The sequence below is a fragment of the Lepisma saccharinum genome, chromosome 8 (assembly GCF_977018435.1).
Source record: "Lepisma saccharinum chromosome 8, izLepSacc3.1, whole genome shotgun sequence".
NCBI classification, from domain to species: domain Eukaryota; kingdom Metazoa; phylum Arthropoda; class Insecta; order Zygentoma; family Lepismatidae; genus Lepisma; species Lepisma saccharinum.
Genome location: NC_139236.1, coordinates 29,374,736 through 29,394,135, shown reverse-complemented (window position 1 = coordinate 29,394,135; position 19,400 = coordinate 29,374,736).

The following is a 19,400-nucleotide window of genomic DNA, read 5'->3' as shown; positions in this document are numbered from 1 at the left end:
ACGTGATTCTTTTGCAATCTCCTCGTCGCCTTGTAATCAAGGGTTCCCCGGTTCGATTCTCGGTGGAGGCACATGGTGGTTCGGATCCCACTTTAAACTGTAGGTCCAGTCCCAATTAGCCTTACTGTGCATAAAGTGGACTTAAAACAACAAATCAATCCAATCAATCTAAATCTTTTGCAATCTTTCCCACAATTTCGTACATAACATCCACAGAATATCAATAACAGATCTATTTCTTACCACCGCATGTCACATTTAGATTCGTGCCTTCGACTTTCTTTTCATTTGTCTTGCCTCGAACTCGAATTTTACACCACATATATCTATTCCATTTATTGCAATCTGTCGAATAAAGTTTTCGGTGCTCTGCGACATTATGTAACCACTAGAGGGAAGCAGAAATCTATTTTTTCTATAGACCAAAGGAGGTCAATGCTTCCCTTTAGCGGTTCATGTTCGAACCTTGTCGACGTCCACAAAAAAATGGAGGTAGCAGTTTAATACATTTAAACTTTGTCTGGAATTCAGAAGCCACCTTATTTTTTTTTTTCAAATATGGAGTGAGAAAAACATGATGCACTTCAGATAAAGCCTTGTGTTTTGAAATGTACCCGTAAAACAGTTGATTTATTAATAAAGGAAGCCGGTCCCCGTGGCGGAGTGGTTAGCACATCGCGCTACGACACCAGGGTTCGAATCCCGGCCTGGGCATGGATGTTTGTGAGTTTCCATTCATCCATTTCATCACGTCATCACTCAACCCCATCTTCGCAAATTAGTGAAAAGTGGCTCAAAAGGCGAAGTAAAATAAAGCAAATCAATCAATTAATTTATGATTCGATGAAAGTAACTAATTTTCGCAAGGGAGTGACCTTAAAAAACTTTATATACATGACTCTACCGGTAGCAGTATTAATAACTATGCAATACATTGTGTCTGTTATAATATGTAATAGACTCTACCATACCACTTCAGACTTCGAAATTCGACTACCAACAGTGCAAAAATATAAAATGGCATTTTCCTTAACCTGGTTTAATCATGCTCGTGCTACATGCAAGAAACTGCGTATATTTTACTCCTTAATTTTGGAACTGGAATAATAAAAAATATACAAATTTCACAACCGAAGTTTAAGATTCAAGGGCCTGCTGAATTTGCCTGCCTCTGGTATATGAAGTAGGAAGGAACAGGAAACAAGTAGAGGGGAGAGACAGGAGGGGGGAAGGTTCGCTCACAGAAATTGCCTCAATCTGCAAAGAAATTTCTCAATTCCTTCAGTATTCCAATGGACCAAGTCTGTCCTGCCTGTCCTGTATTTCCTGCTGGTATCAAGTTAAAAACTCGACGTCTATTATATACACAAGTGTCGGTGGCAAGTATAACGTCTCGCTTCATTTTCAAGATGTACAATTTCAGAACATTCTTTGTGACTACACGAAAAATGAATTCTATAATGTACAATAATTACAAAATCAGATAGTTATTGCAGGGTGTAGGTGCAGCTGTCGTCATCGGAGAAGTCGCATTCCCCCTACGATCATGAAAAATCAATTACATATAATTACATAATTTCCAAGATCAATAGATCTGCACCAATTGCTGGGACCTGGAATGAGAGGTTGTTACACAAGGAATATTTACTGCTGTACAATGCGATTACATTAATGATACTGTCATACGTGATTCTTGACTCCCATAAGGCAGCGCTGGACCTTTCACTGACGACAGCGAAGCCGTTTTCTAAAATTCCCTCTACTTTTTTGAAATCGCTATGTTCCTATTACTCAACAATTAGATCTGCCTGTAAATTCTTCCTTCGGGTGGTGGATACGTTCAGTGCCTTTGCATAATTAATATCATCCCAGTTTTTATACCTACGATTCAAATATCGAGTTCTCAAAAAATGCTCTCGTTTTTTTTTTTTTTTTTTAACAATTTGCCATCTTCATAATATTTATTCTTCAGAATCCAAGCGAATCTTCAAATTACGTTTGCTCTATTAGTTTTTCCCCGCGAAATTTTGTGGTAGTTTAACAACTTGTCATAACTTGCAATAGTCGAGTAGAGAAAGAGACAAAGCCATCATCTACACGATAAATTGGTTAATACATTGGTTGTAACTCATACATGACTTTGTCTATACCTGCTTACATTACTCGTGGCGCGAGTTCATTTTTCTAAAATGAAAATTCTCCACCCCTCGGCCACTAACTTCTGACTGTTCTGGCGACCTCTCGTCACCGGGGAGTTGGCTGGTGTTTGCTGATTTAGCATTTAATGCTGGCTCGTGATAATTTCATCTAACCATCATTCGTGCTCATCGTAACAAATTGCCTAAAGAGGCACAAAAGTAAAGCAAAGTAATAAAAGTAGGATTAAAAATACGTTTGAGAACAGTCCTTTTGCTGGCACAATCAATTATTTTCCTCTTATTACTTGTGAATGAACAGTAGTCAGTTTGCAAGAATGCATTCATGGTGCTTTTATTTGGGCTTTTCGAGGTGAGCAATTTGCAAGACAGAATTTGCGTCCATCTTTATTTAGTCCCTTAGAGGGTGATATTTCAAGCACTTCAGATTTTAAACAGCGCTCGTAGCACTCTCGTGAAAAAATAAAGCGCACATTTATAATTTCCTACCTCAAATTAGTATTTTCCAGTGGCGAAGCTAAGGCGTAAATACTGGGTAGGCTGAAAAATCTGCTTATTTTTTTTATACAGCAGGTCCATGCGTCGATTCTTGTTGGTTGCAAAAGTATCAATTACTCTTTCCTTGAAGCCTTGATCAATAGAAAGTTCTTTAACCAGTTTTTTTCAATGGCTATTGTACTAAGACAACTTAATCTTTCATTTTTCATTGAATTACGGAGATAATTTTTTACTCTCTTAAGGGTGCTCATACTTGTTTCGGAGGAAGCTGTTGTAACAGGGAATGTCAAGTCCAACTTGATAAGTTGTGTTACTTCTTTGTTGATTGTTTGAAGATCATTGCTAACTATGAATTTTAGAAGGTCTGCAGGAGGTAAATGCTTTTCTTCATCAGCATAGATATTCTTTAAATCATTTTTTCTAATCGTTCTTTGTTGAAAAATGGATATGTGGACAGAAGGTTATTTAATTTCATCACAGGAAAATGTAGTTTATATCCCCCAAAGCTATTTTGGTCTACCAATTCAACAAATTTTACCTTTTCAAGATCTCCAAAACGTATTTCCTGTTGTACAGTCAGTGTGTCCAAGATTTCGTAGGTTAAGCATCTGAGAGCCAGGAAGTCTTGTTCACTTACATTTATTTTATTGCAAATCATTTTAAGAGTTTTCAACACATAATTTCACAGTATTATATTTTTATAACATAAATACACTATGTGACACACACACACAAACACACGCGCGCATGCACTTGAAGTAAATTAACATTCAACAATGCAGGGCGTGAACGACGATGCACTTTGCACAAGAAGACTAGAAGCACAACAGGTTGGTTCTGAGGCTAGCCGCTTTCACCCAGCGTATTGGCAGTCCCCTCCCCTTACACTCCCCTTCCACCTACCCAGAGCTCATGCTGTAGCTGCCTTTTAACTCGAGGCTTTTGCGGCCCGAACGCGCGCTCTCTTTCTGGCCTGACTGACGAGGTATCTGGAAAGGTCGTCAGAACCAAACGTTCGGATTACATAGTTTAATTCGTTTTAACGAACTTCGATTGTTACAGGGTACTAGAACATTTTAATTTCAACATTTTTTTGGGTAGGCTAAGCCTCAAAAGCCTCATAGGAGCTTCGCCACTGGAATTTTCAATAACTTTTAGCTACTTCTCGTCGGAAGGAATCATGGAAAATAAATATCAGTATTTTAAAATTATATTTTGGTAGTTTGAACATATACTTGCGAACAGATATATTTATCAGAAGAAACAAACGAATATAATTAAAAAATACATAAGCATATTTCACTTCAAGCTTGTAGCCAGAATTGATCCCCAGGGTGGCCGGGAGGGGAACGTCACGGGTTATCAGCGGAAGCTATATAAAGCAAGTCCATTTTCAGGAGTTTAACAGTATTATATGCTTGTGTGGGGGAGGGGAATTATGAAGTTAATATAGGACAGAACATGTCGAAATATCATTCAAATGAATAATGTTCATTTTTCAATATCTTGCACACACCCCTTGTTCTTGCTCATAGCCGAAACCGGGGGAATATTCTAATTACTTCCTGCTACTATGACTTTACGTAGTTCGTAAATGAGATGAACGATTGTGATATTTGTTCTTTTTATTCTGTGAATTTAACCTTAATCAAGTCTTGAGAAAAATAATATCTGCTGTGTACATTTTCAATAATAACTGCAAATACGTTTTATAAAGCAGTATTACCAAATTTCAGAGAGGGCTGAGCACCCCCTGGTCCCTTCCTGGCTACGACCCCGTTTCACTTTCTAAGCAGGCATGTCCTATGTCTTCTGCGGCAACGTTTCATCCCTCTGACGTCAAACTTTACAGCTCTATCCATTTCCAAAAAGGGACTTTATAACAGGGCCAGCGTCCCAGCGCACAGGGCCTCGCGCTTTGAGGGGCCTCGCGCTTCCAGATATTTAATATTATTGTATCTTTTATTCATTTCTCGTGATCACGTTAGAATAGATCAATGCAAAGGAAAGAAGCCTACATTAGCAATACAGCTTCATTTCCAATCAGCATACAGCCGGACTCTGTGGCTGAGTGGTTTGCACATCGCGCTGCGACGCCAACTTCGATACTCTTGAAGTTAATTTCAAAATGAGGGGATATTATTCGGAAATAATACATTAAAATCTTGACCAAGGCAAACTTTTATAGTATAAAAATGAATATTCGTCTGAAGAAGACCATGTTAGAGGTTGGAAACGTAACGTTTTATATGGATTTTTTTATACTATTAAGATTTACCTTGGTCAGCATTTTAATGTTTTGTTAACATGGAAACAACGTTTAACAGTGTTACTATTCGGAAATGTATTGAAGTTGAAACTTAAATGCAAATTATACTCAACATTCGATTCAAAACAAATTAATCTGCGTAATGTCCACACTTATTCTGAGCAAAATATAATATACCAGGAAGTGGAAGAGGCGAAAGTGTTCGCACTGATGTCAGATGAAACAAAAGACATTGCGAGAAAGGAACGGGAGATATTGGTATCGTGGGCAGGTAAAAGAATAACTTGCTTGTATTAATAGCACTAAGTTTTCTTTCATGGGGGTTCATCAGCACAAATTGAGTACTAAAACTTGCCGTAGGAGTTTAACCTCTTGGTTTTTGTGGTGAGGCTAGCTTCACAGGCGGCACAGATCAAAGGAATCAATAAATCTCTAATAACTTGCTTGTATTAACAGCAATAATTTTTCTTTCGTGCGGGTTGGTCAGCACTAAATTCGTAGCACATGTTTCATACTGTTGTAGGTGGGGCCACCGTGAAGTGAGCCTCACTCAGAATCATTTTCATTTTTCTGGTATAGCAAATTTTTACTGCAGATACGTGATTACGAGGCCTAAATTATTGAGTATGCAAAATATGAAAGTAATTGGGGAAGTGTCCGGTATTGTAAAATCATGTCAAATAATCTTAGCTTAGTTAAAAGCTGAGCCTGTAAAAAGGCACTCAGCAAAGACAAAAACACAGGTCAACACACACAGTCCTGCAAAGATTATACTGGCCATAGATCCAGACACCAGAGCCTCGTTAGTCTGCAAATAGCAGTCCAGGGTGTACTACATAGAAACGTAACTCCTTACACTCCGATTTTTATCTTTATTAAAATAATATGAAATTCAACATGTATACATTTCTCTTGAATGTGTGTAATATTGTAATGTGTAAAACAAAACGTTTACAACTTTGCATCATGTTGCAATATGTGCAATGAGGTAGGGAGGGGGAAATCAGAAATTACATCCTTAGTAATCCATTAACTTTAGCTAGTTTCAAGTCACTTTTACTACCAAATGCACTGTATTTAGTCCGTTAGGTGAAGATAATGAATAATATCCGGGGAAGGCAGATCAATTAAAGTGTCCGCTGTATTTCTTAATTGCTTTATGATGAATGTGACATGATGTGGGTGTACGCCATTGGCCTTGGGTAGGAGGAGACGGCTACTCTTGTGATTGAGGACTGATACACAAAAGGTAAGGGACACATTTTATGTGAGAAGTAAGCTATATTGTGCTCTAGAAAATAATTTCCTTCAACTAGACCATACCAAATATTTATACTTTTACAACACATGTGTAAAGAATAGCGTTCGTAGTGGAAAATGTTAGATGGAGAATGTTGTTTCAGTCTTGGGAGTAGTTGGTGGGATTCATTGCATAAGCAAAGAGACTTCTGAGGAATAAAATTGTCTCGCAACCCCCCCCCCCCTTCCCTTCCCCAGGGCATTGAAAAATATATTAAGATTGTAAAGATTTTGAATATATATGTACGTACACAGGCTGTTTCTGCAAACCACCAACAACCTTTCACAGCATGAAGAGGACATCAATGTCAATTACTTTACTTTATAACGTTTTGCTCTATGAGGTCTCATATCGACTTTACGACTCCTCAAAAATCGGCATTTTTATCCTGTATGTTTGCATCCACGAATCACATTTTTCTATGGGACGAAATCTTAAGTATGCTACGGTTAGATAGGAAAGAATCGGCCTCAGTATGTTAATACAACTTTGCGATAAGAAGCAGCACGTGAGTTGAGCAAAAGTTAAAATGAGGAATGTCTCTCTGCAAGGGTCTGCTAGCAAAATCCCGTTTTCATAAAGTACTAACAGCTTTAGTATGTTGCTAAAGGTAAAGTTCTCCGTGCGTATAGCACCAAGTTATGAAGACACATTTAGGAGATGTGGGGGTAGGGAACCACACATTCCCGATCTCAACCATTTTGGAGGTGATTTGATCAGCACCATGTCCCGGCTGCCTTTACCCCCGGGGTTGCCCCAGGTAAAGAAAAAAAAAGGTAAAGTGCTCCCCTGTTCTTAGCACCACGACATGAAGGCGTATAGGGTGTGTGGGGGTAACGCCCCACACTTTCTTGATCCGGTCGTGAGTGAGGGTGATGTGATCAGCATCACGCCCCTGACCGCCTTTATACCTCCGGGTTTCCCCAGGTACCCATGTTATTCGACGCTGGGTGGACGCCGGGGCCGCTTCCAACGTTAGAAAAGTTCCCGAATTTGAACCGGCCGGGGTTCAAACCCGGGACCTTTAGCATGCCCATTTATTTCAGGGTGGGTGAGCCCCAGATCGACTTTATGCGGGGACAAGGCCAGAACAATTCTAACCTTAGATCACCCACCCCGGGAATCTAAACCGGGTCTCCCACCCTACCGACTAGGCCACGGCGGTTCTTATGTATGTTTGCAACGATCAATCTGTAGAGCATGGTTACATACAAACACACAGGAAAACATATATTTTTCGAACGCTGATAGAAGGCCGAAACAGGTCCTAAAGTAGCTAAAAGTTCTTGAAGAAATTAATTTGTATTTATGTCCTCAACACGCTGCTAAATTTCATTTGTGGCTCACAGGAAATCCTTGTGTTGAATGTGGGGTAATAATTATGCAATATTAATAACTTAATTCAGGAAATGCATGTTACTTCTCTCTTCATAAACTTTTGTCTTCTCGTTTAATATCTAAGAAACTAAAAGTTAAAATATACAAAACTGTAATTTTGCCTGTAGTATTATATGGGTGTGAAACTTGGTCCCTTACATTGAAAGAGGAACATAAATTGAGAGTATTTGAAAATAAGATCCTTAGGAAAATATTTGGACCTAAAAGGGATGAGGAGACAGGTGAGTGGAGAAGGCTACATAATTTAGAACTACATAATTTGTATTCATGTCCAGATATTATTAGAATAATTAAATCAAGAAGACTTAGGTGGGCAGGCCATGTGGCACGAATGGGAGAGGAAAGAGGAGTTCACGGGATTCTTGTGGGGAAACATGATGGTAAGAGACCTGTAGGAAGGCCAAGACGAAGATGGAGGGACAACGTTGAGATGGACCTAAAGGAAATCGGTAGGGATGGAAAAGAGTATATAGATCTTGTTCAAGATAGGGACAGATGGAAGGCCTGTGTTGATGCAGCCATGAACCTTCGGGTTTGAGAAGGCTAGAGAGTTAGTTAGTTAGTTAGTAATTTTAAGAAAAATTAAAGGTGTATACATTTTTCAAAATATAAGGACCTCGCGTTTCCTGAAGGCGGCTCTTCTTTATGAACAGACCTTGCAAGGCAGGCGGTGAGCAGGTCAACGGCCCTTGGGTCGGCATATCCCCCCCCCCTTCCTCCCCAGATGAATAGAAATAAAGATCTGGAGATATATAATTTTTATTCCCTCACAAATATTGCCACGTCCCTCGCGTAAACACCTACCAGCTTAGCACAGGGGAGAGACAATGAGATACCTCTGGGCACAGATCAGGGTTACTAACGCTACAAATATATGGAAAGAAAACAACAGATTAAATCCACTACTGAGGGTACAATTCGTACTATATTCTTGATTAATTATGTACAAATATTAAATAACTTTTGAAGTCTTTTCATACAGTAATTTTCTTCTTTTGTTTTTTATTAATTGTAACCAATCTTCTTTGGGTTTCTTCTTCTTGTAATCAAATATGGCGTCTTCTTCTTATAGCCTCTTCTTCTTATGATCAACATGGCCTCTTCTTCTTATAATTAATATGGCATCTTCTTCTTATGATCAGTATGGCCTCTTCTTCTTATAATTAATATGGCATCTTCTTCTTATAGCTTCTTCTTCTTATAATCAGTATGACATCTTCTTCTCATAATTAATATGGCATCTTCTTCTTATAATTAATGAATCTTCTTCTTCTAGTATTTAATAATTAAAGTGCATTCTTCTTGCAATTAATAAGGCTTCTTCTTCTTATAATCGCTAATATTTCTTCTTCTTATATATTTACATCTTTATTCCTCATCCTTTCTTTATTCTTTATTTACATCTTTTGTTTCGTTCCTTAATTTTTCTAAGGAACATTTTACATCCTTGCTGTCTGGATTATTCTTTGTCCGTGGATCATTCAATGAGCTTCCCTTTATATCTTTGTATACGCTCCCTGGAACGGTATGTATAGCTATTTGCTGCAACTTATATCCACGTTCTTGTTTAGAAACGTCGTGCAAAAGACCCAGTGGATCATAATTGATAATTGGAGGTTGTATTATTTCTCCTCCTTCCCTTACACGTCTTGCCAGAATAGATTCTCTTGTTTTTCTCCCTCCTCTCTTTCCTCGTTTCTTTGGCATACCAATTGACGTAAATACCGATCTTCCAAATAAACAAAGAGAAAGGGGTTAGTTAAAGATCGCCGCCTAGCCGGCGCTAACCTTAACTTGGAGCTACAATGTATGCGCTTCCAAATGTGCTTGGGTGCTGCCGTGAAATGGCGCTACACCTGGGGAAAACAACCCAAAAGCCGCACGTAACTCTCTGTTCGTGGGAACTGTAATAGACACAAAATCGAAATTGCAATTCGACTTCGTTACTTTTGTATATTAATCGCTTATGCCATTACTGAATGATAATTCCCCTTTTCTCCTTATTTATATCCTGTTATTATGTTAAACTTATTTATTTATTTCCTTATAATTATTATTAATTTATTTATTTCCTTATAATTATTATTAATATATACAATCATTATTTCATCACGTCTGCTCTTTCCGTTGTCTCTACTCACAATCGTATAAGTTCTCCTGGGTGGTGCCATCTCTTACCCACTTTCCAAAATGATTTATGCAGCATCTTTTATAACCGTTGTTCCTCTTGCCTGCTGCCATCTATGGTCCTTTATTTCAAAGAATAGCAACGCAGTTTGTGTACGTGACAATATATAACCTAAATAATAAAATATAATATAATATGAATTTGCTTGCTTGCAACAACAGCATAGAAGATTGTAAATGTTTTATTCGTGAAAGACAAAATTCAGGTCGTTTTGTGGCTTATATATGTTTCACTAAGAAAAAAAAACCGCGACAGGTTAAGTTTGCAGCAGGTTTTATGTATCAATCCACTCTAGAGCGGCACTCAGCATCTCCTGTGCTGGTCTCACCTTAACCGCCGAGCTGTTCATATCACAGACAGTGAGAAAATCCGCAGTATTGCAGCGGAACTATTTTCTGCGCGCACGTTTGGGTCTATATATGTGAAAAGTTGCTGCAAGGTTAACCTGTCGCGGGGCTTAGACATGTTCATTGCCAAAGTTTTTCACTCCTTGCATTAGAATTCAAGTTATATAAATATACCAGTAATTTGTGCACTAAATCGCCTGAGGTAGCATAGAAATGCAGTAGAAAGTAGAATGTATTTCCAGGGGAAAGTAAACGACAGTTCATATGATTAGAATTTACAAATGAAAATCAGAACTCTATTTCTATATAGTTTTTTTTTGTTGATGTCCAACTTCTTGAATAAATGGTAACAATGACGATGAATAATGAAGGTTCAAGCATATGACGGGACAACCACACGCCTAGACCTTAATATGGATTTGAGCCTAGGAACCTAGCATCATATGCCGACCACTCTACAAGCAACGGAGGCCAGCTAAAGGCAAATATTAATTTTGATGTAGTATAATGTGGCCAGTATAATTGTTTAGGTATTAGATTCTTATTTCCGACCCCCTTTATTTCCTTTTTTATCATCGATCTGTCTCCTTACACACCTCTACCACGGTGCCTTGAAAACTGATTATTAACGCCGGAATTTCAGAGCTTTTGCTTCAACAAAGTAGTAATCAAAAAAACATTCCTACACATACATGAACACGCCTATGAAAGCATATTAATTCACTCTTGTACGTAATTGCTGGCCACATGTTAAAAAATACAATAAAAACTAATCAAACAAATACCGATCCTTGCAAAGCATTTCATGTGTATTTTTATTTCATACTAATTTCGAAAAAAGGACTAATTATCGCAGAATAACTACATAAGTACAACAACTATGTCTGCCTTCGTGGTGAACGTAACAATTACTACGCAGAGGTCCTAGGTTCGAACCCTGGGCAAGGCGTGAATGTATCATTGTGTTTGTCCCACCATTTATTTAATCAGTTCACAGTTCACCTTCATCGTCGCGATTAACAGAATAGGAGGGAATGCGACGTAAAATAACCAAAATACAATGCACCGATGGTAACTCACATTTAATTTACAATAATTAATCGTTATATACTACTTATTTATTTGGTGCAAAAACAAAACGAATATTTGTTTCTGCCGATAATCTTCAATTTATTCTTCAAACCATGGTGCATTAACAAATATTAGAATGAGAAAGTAACACAAGGTATGACATTGTTCATGCAAACAAAAAGTAAACCTATATATAAATGTTAAGACATTAGATCAAATATAGCTAAACTAAAAGTGTGTCTTAATTATTAAAATTGGGATTTGATAAAATGCAGGAACATTTCAAGTTTCATGGAGGATAAAATAGGATGGAGAGATGATGATACATATTTAGGAGCTCATTTCATCTGCTTCACGATCACCCTAGCGGTGATTTTTTTTCACCTGGCCACAATGTGAACCACTAGTATCATTTATTTAATCCTTAAGTAATTACATACAAGTCAAGGCAAGCCAATGATTTACATATCAACACTAACATTACGTAAAAGAAAAAAATGAAAATTTCGCCCTTACAACAATGGAAAATGTGACAACATATTTTCTGCTGGACCTTCGAAAATTCAGCGATATTCTGAAGCATTTAAAGTCCAACTGATGGAATGAGAAACTTGTTGATAATATATTCACAAGCAAGTCAATCATTCCCTCAGTTGGGGGCGATTCCGAACGAACTTCTAAACCTTCCCCGTTCACCTGGAAAAAAAAGCAAACAAAAAAGGTCAAACAGTAATTAGAATGCAGGTATGAAAATGTTTATATAAAATGTAGCTTCTCTCTTTTTCCACTTACACCTGAAAAGAAAACGAATTTAATTAATGAAAACATTTGCATAAAAAAGGAAAAGGCCACATAAATGATCAGTTTATCATAAAAATGCGCTTATGTAATGACTTGCACCAAATCCATTCAAGTAATAATTTCTGCGAAGTTCGTAAGCTTTCCGTTGAGGTAATATCAACACAAACACAATCATTGTACTTATATCCTAAGTGTTAGGTGCAATACGGCCCCCAAAGTTCTCCGCCGTATTGAGTGGGGCCCAACTCATCTCAACCGGCACTGCAATGTGATGGCAGCCTCTCTTGGGTCCTACCACCTGTGAAGCAGGTACAGTAGAGCTCTAGAGAGCCCTCCTTGTGTATGGCATGCCTCAGGCGGTTAGTAATGTTATTAACTACTTGAAAGCACACCTAGTGTGTATGACGCTAAGCGGCTTCTGCCTTTCGGCACTTGCCGGGATCACAAAGAAGAAAGAAAATGAAGTAAGAAGCAAAATTGTCGATTAAATATTTATCGTAATGAGGAAAAACCTGCCTGAAGAGCAGGAAAAAACCTTCCGGTCGTGTTGAAGCTTAAAACTTAATTGTGCATCTGGTTGGGAAGTGGAAACTTTACTTACAAGTGTTGTCATGCATTAATACAATATAAACGGGAGTTTCGGGATGTTAGTAGGTGTGTATTTTGTCTGTTGTTTTCGTTGCTTGCTGTGCCGCGCGATCATCATCTTGGAGGCTTCCCTGGAATGAGACTTAGAAAACTGTGTGATGAGATTAGCTTCAGAACTAATAGTTGATCCTGAAGCTTCGTTTGGTTGCCTTAACCTGGACAGGATTAACTGAACTCTAAATTTTATACACGTTTGTGCCGTGCATATTTAGTAATATAATTACACATTTATGTACATATATTTACTATTTTGGAAAGAGATTGCTCCTTTTCTGAATACAAAATCAATTTCTAAAGTTTATCAGATTAAACATAGCCTATCGGTTAAATAACCGGCGTCAGAATAATAATATAATATAATAATATATAATATAACAATATATGATATAATAATAAGAAAATTAACACTACAACTAAGTAGAAGTGTGTATTTACAACATATTTACAAATAATGTATACATTTATACGGTAGGTTAGAATGTGCTCCAAACTGTGCGGACACGCGTAGATTTAATCGCATTCACTTCTCTAAAATCTGACATTTTTAATCGATCATTCTTTTCCACTGCAGGCAGCGCGTCTTTTAAGACGATAGTTGCGCCTATGTTTCAGGGAAAGAACAATATACGAATAATATACGCATATATACGGTAGGTTAGAATGTGCTCCAAACTGTGCGGACACGTGTAGATTTAATCGCATTCACTTCTCTAAAATCTGACATTTTTAATCGATCATTCTTTTCCACTGCAGGCAGCGCGTCTTTTAAGACGATAGTTGCGCCTATGTGTCAGGGAAAGAACAATATACGAATAATATACGCATATGTACGGTAGGTTAGGTTGGTGTGTGTGCATATATCAATGACCATACTCCGATGGGCAAGTATCGATCTTATTCAGTATGCGAATTAACGGGGGATGACGGGGATTTTCCCACAAACATTTTTATCTTCAGCAGAATAAAACATTTTTAATCCTTAACATGAATGTTTTTATCGACCCCTAAAAAAATGAATTTGAAGCAAAAGAAGTGCATCCTACTTGGCGACGTTGCTCTATCCAAACTTAAACTACGAAAACCTGTTGCCATGGCAAGTGGAGGTGATTTATTCAGCTTCAATCGTTGATAGTTGATCACATTTCTCGCCGTACGGCACATGCCGCAATTGATTTGAAAGAGCAATAGAATTAGGTTAATTTTCTTTAGTGTTACTAGTTAAATAGCTCTGTTGTGCATGCGTTTGGGTTTCCTTAGTATATAAATACACTATTTCTAAATTACGTGTAATGTCGTAGGCTAGAACCACTGTTCGAAGACACTGAGCACTGCATTGCAATAGCTTAATTTAAACGAACTTGAAACATATACAAATTTTGCACATATCGGCGGGGCCAGGATTAATCATGTAGGGATACTGAGGGGGTACGGAATATGGCATTTAGAGGGTGAGATGTTAGAGAGTGGAACTGCGGAAAATTATTACCAATCATCTCTTAGAAGGCATATATGAAAGTATGCCAAGGGAACTGCCGAAGACCATATGTGCTACTAGTGACTTGCTTAACTATTCCTCCATTTTTCCACATGTTAGGAAATTTCAAACGATCAAAGTTATATTGAAGGCAGCCAAATGGCATAGGCTATATTCTTATGTGTTAACAGTCCAAGAAAGTGTTCATAGAGTGTATACATACAAACACAAATTATAGTCGTATTGAACTATGTAGTGAAATACGAAACTAAACATCTTCCGTATTTTCAATTTATTTCTTTAACTTTACTTCGCTTCTGTGCCACTTCAACGAAGATGAGGTTGAATGGCGTTAAGATAAAAATTATGAAGGATCAATCAAAAGCGTACATGGATAGCATACAACACACTCCCCACAGATGATCATACTGGCCGAGAGTCTTGACGCCTGAGCTTCGTTAGTCTGCTAAATGCAGTCGTAGATATACTACTGTACGTTGGAGTTGGAGTTTTGGTTTTATGTAAACTCTATGCACAGTAAGATTAAATGTACTGGACCTACAGTTTACAGTGGGATGAGAACCACTTGTGCCTCCACCTGGTACAGAACGTGTAGCCCGTAGATTACAAGGCGATGGTGTTACCACTACGCCATCGGGGAGGTCGGGGTGCACTAGGTGGAAAATAATTTGACATTTGGGAGGGTAAACCCTTACACCACATTCTTGCTTTTATAAACACACTTTTTGAACCTTTGTAATGCAGCTATAATAGAGTTACAAAATAAAAATATTACTATGAGAATGACATGACAAATTATTTCTTTGAAATTGTGCTTATTTTTCGCTGAATTTCTGAAATTTAGTTGTTTGTGTTAATTGGGAAAACTACAAATTTATAATTTTCATCTGAGGTAATAAGTTTATCGTGCCTATGAATTTCTTTACGAAACGCAGACGAGATTGAAACCTTCTGTTCCAGACCAACATGAGGTCAAGAAAGGGACAGGATCTATCAAATGGGGTTCCTTCCCGAGTGGCTATAGCCCCAGGCGTCCTACCACCCACTCTTAGTATGTGACCGTTTTGCGCGCTTGTAATCATCCCTTATTGGGGGAAAAGTGTGTGTGGGGGGGGGGGGGGTGGAAGCAGAGGCTACCAGAGCAAGGATTTAATTAGCCCAGCCCCAACATGACCTATATCGATACTGTGTGGAGCTCTGTAACTCCACACCCTCTATATGCCTTCAAGGTATGGTGCGATGCAAAGACGATACCCTTACATTATTTTTATTTTTTAATGAAGCAATGCTACTTGTCTTGCTTCTCTCGTTTTCCACTTTATGCACAGAAAGGCTAATGGGGATTGGACCCCCCCCCCCCCCAAGTATCGGGTGTCTTGATTCTTTGTGTCAGAGTGAGATATGTAGGTAGTGTGGCCTCTGACCTTGGATTTTCGCAATCGGAAGCAGAAAAGAAATGTTCTTTTTCAATCAACCTGGTTTGAAGCTAATATGAACTCGTCCCACTGTTTACGGTACAATTCGAATAACTGTCCGAGCTCCTAGAGGAAATCTAATCCGGGCACTCTTCATTATAAGTGGACATTCCAGCAAAAATGGCGAATTATTCTGTAAGAGTCATGTACTTTTCGGAGGGTTTCATTCACCTATCGGATTGCGTAGTGGTAACGTCGTTACCTTGTAATAAAGGGGTCCCGAGTTCGATGCACAATTCGTATCCCATCCCCGATTGGACTATTTGTGCGTGAAGTGGACTTTAAACAAACCTTAATAAAAGATCAAAGAAAAACAGCTTTCCAGTATGTGCAGCTCTCTATACAGGCCGTTGCTGCATTCCCAGAACAATTGTTGAATTGCCTGCTCTAACAACATGTAAGGCACTCATACCTCCCCCCTTCAAAATTCGCGAGTGTGTATTTAGTGTTTACGCATTTCGTATGTGACCATCTGGAGCATCTAGTGCATCTGACCCGGTCTGTCACCTGCTTCCACCGCTCTCGCAAGCCGCATACCAAACAAAGGTCATCCATGTCAACCGAAAACCGGAGGATTTGAATTAGCATAAGTTTCCGAAAAACGGCTGGTGAAAATTTATTTTTGAGACTCTCCTCCCTTACCGTTTGCTGTATATAGTATAATACGAAGACACCACAGCTAAAATCATCTACCTGTCGGATTGCATCAACGTGATTATAAATCCACTTTGTACTGAGTTTTTCATCAGACTGGGTGTTTCTTTTTTTAACGAAAGCCTCAAACTTCGCAACGGATTGCTCTTGTACCCTTTGTGTCGCTTCTCGCGTGGGATTCAGGTAAGTGACACTCTTCGTTTTGGGATTAACGATATACAGTACCCAGTGGTTATTTGTAAAGTTAACCGGCATGAATACTAATGACTTGTCAGAAAATATCATTTTATTTACGGGAAAATCCTTGTAGAAATTACATTTCAGAGCATGAAGAGAAAGCTCGTAACTAACATACAAAATATCCTTCCTGCCGCTGTCAGCAATTACAGTTCTTGCAGCGGCATCAATAGCAAAGCCTGTTAACCACTCTGTACCGTATAGAGACACGTAATCGCTCTTGTATAACGCTTGTCCTTCAACAATGGCAACAACAAAATCTTTTTTATTGCTCGCTGCAATATATTTTTTCGACTTTTGGACCAACTTACTTTCGATGGTGGACTTACCGACTAAATTCTCTTCGAGATCATTGCAGTTAAAAGTGGATTCGGCACTTGGAGTAATCCCACTGCTTGAAGTTGTAATTGCTGGTAATGCGTCACGATTAATGTAATTTTCTGTAACATTTTCTTCACAATTACTTGAACTTGATTCTGTTTCCATAGACTTAACTTCGAATGCCTGTTCTCCGCTTATTTTTTTCAATGTAATTTTTAAGGGTTCCATTTGTACACGTTCTGGGGCGACAGCATCGCCTTGGGGGTTCAGCAGTTCCAAACTTTTCAATAAATTACTTCCAAAATAACATTTTTGTTTTCGCTGCTTGCGTTGCCATTTCTCTTGAGTGATACAATCCATGTCCTCCTTAATCTTTCTTTTTTTAAATTTTGAAAAAACGCGCGGAATGGACAGATTGATTTCCTTCATAACGGACTCTATTCTTTCCCTAACTATCCGCAAGAACCGACCGGGTTTCAAGTAACTCTGGCCAGGTGTTAAAAATGTTTTTACAATATTGAACCAAGATTCTACAGGTGCATTGCTCAATCTGTCGACCTCAAGGCCTCGGACGTATGGAAACATGATACCGGACCATAATGGAACGTACGGAATGTACTTTTTTAGCAAGTTATTTGCCATTTCTGGACAAAATGCAGAGTTTACTTGGCCACATTCATCGGCTGTTAATTCGGCACATAGCTGTTTGAAATGCTTATAAAACGGACTATCCTTGTAGGATTTTTTCTTCCCGAGTATGTGTTTCTCATCAACATCGTCGCGATGTTCGCTCAAAAGGTTAACGCAATTTGTTATCTCCTTCTTTCCAGAAAGTCGTAGTTCGCCTAAGATTTTTAAGGAAGCGAGTACCTCATTGCTTAAGATTTTGGATTCCAAAACTATCATCAAATTAGCGAACACCTTCTCTTGGAATGAAAGGTTCTTAGCGGTCACTAGAAGTGCAATACACTCCAAAATAAATCTTCGCAGTTCTTTACTTTTGGTGGCCTTTCCGGCGTCACGAGCTACCATATGCATATAGTGAGCACAGCAAATGTGCAAGAACACGCGATTATTTACCGTTCTTTGTGAAAAGTTACGCGTCATCATAGAATATGTCAACTTAAGGTAACTTGACATTGTAACTCGATGAAACGACCAGATTATAGCATTCATTATAGCCCAGCTGAAATCGGAAACCATTAGTGACATCATTGGCCAACTTCTCTTCAATTCGCAATATCTCCGAAAACACGAAAGGAAGTTCGAAATGGTTACTGTATCATGCCTGGAGCTCAGCATTTCAAATACCGGCACGCTTTTATGTTTGTATACAAGGACACCGGCATAATAATATACTTTCTTCTTGTCGCCTACAGTTCTAACAACGGATCCTGTAGCATCGAAGTAAATGATAGGTCTCACGCCTTCGTTAGCTGCAGATAGAAGATTACATTGATCCTCGCTGTAGCAGTGCACATTGAAAGGAGTGGCAATGGACTGTAAATATTGTTTGTTTGTGCCTTCCGTCATATCCCTACGACCCAAATCCTCCCTTTCGCAAAGGAGATCTTGCAGATCATCGCGGCAATAGTCATTTTTAGACATTGCCTCATGTCGAACTTTACGGTAAACAGAAAGCGATTTCACAGCTTGACAATTCCCTGAAATCACAGCTTCCGCGTCGGCTTCCAGAACTTTTTTGGCGCGATAATTTGTGGCTTTAGTATGCAGTAGCTCTTCGCCTGCAAGTAGGCGTTCCGCGCCACGCAGCTGACAGGTTTTCTTATCGTGGGAATGAATACCGTTTCCAAAACCAAAAACATTCATTGTCACCGAACCATCGGATTCTTTACGGCCACACAAGCGGTAAGTGCGACAATCCCTGTACTTGCAATACGCGTTGATGACAACGCACGGCGACCATGTGCTTTTTCCCTCATCATTCACCCAGTGCCGTTTAAAATAAACAACGCAGTGCTTGTTAATTCTGGAAAATTTACGGCGAATAACCCCTGCCCAGTAATCTTTCTTCAGCACTGTACCATCCGAAATATCTAACCACTCGTCTTTCGTTAAGCTGAAAGTTCCATTGAATGTGCATTCTTTCGATTGAGCTGTACTGTATATTTCCTCAACATTAGATTTGGAAATATTTTTCTCTCTTTCTGGACGCACGTTACATACATTTGTCGGTGAGACACACTCTGTAGTCGGTAATACTTCGGAACAAGCGATATCAGAAATTCTTTGAAAAGGTAATGAGGAATTCTCACCAATTGACAGAACAGGTGACTGACAGCTGGTTTCCAGCCGGCCAGTACCATTTACGACTTCAAGACGCTCTGTACATGCATTTCTTGGTGAGGTATCTAAAATTTCAGAACATGCAACTTTACCGATTGTGTCGAATGATGCCGGAGAAATGCTACCAGAAGACAGCATAGGTGACGGCGTTGTTATGTTGCAATACTTGTCTTTGTTTTGTGTAGAATTTTCATTACACATTAATGCGCTAGTTGTTGAATTTCCTGCATCTAAA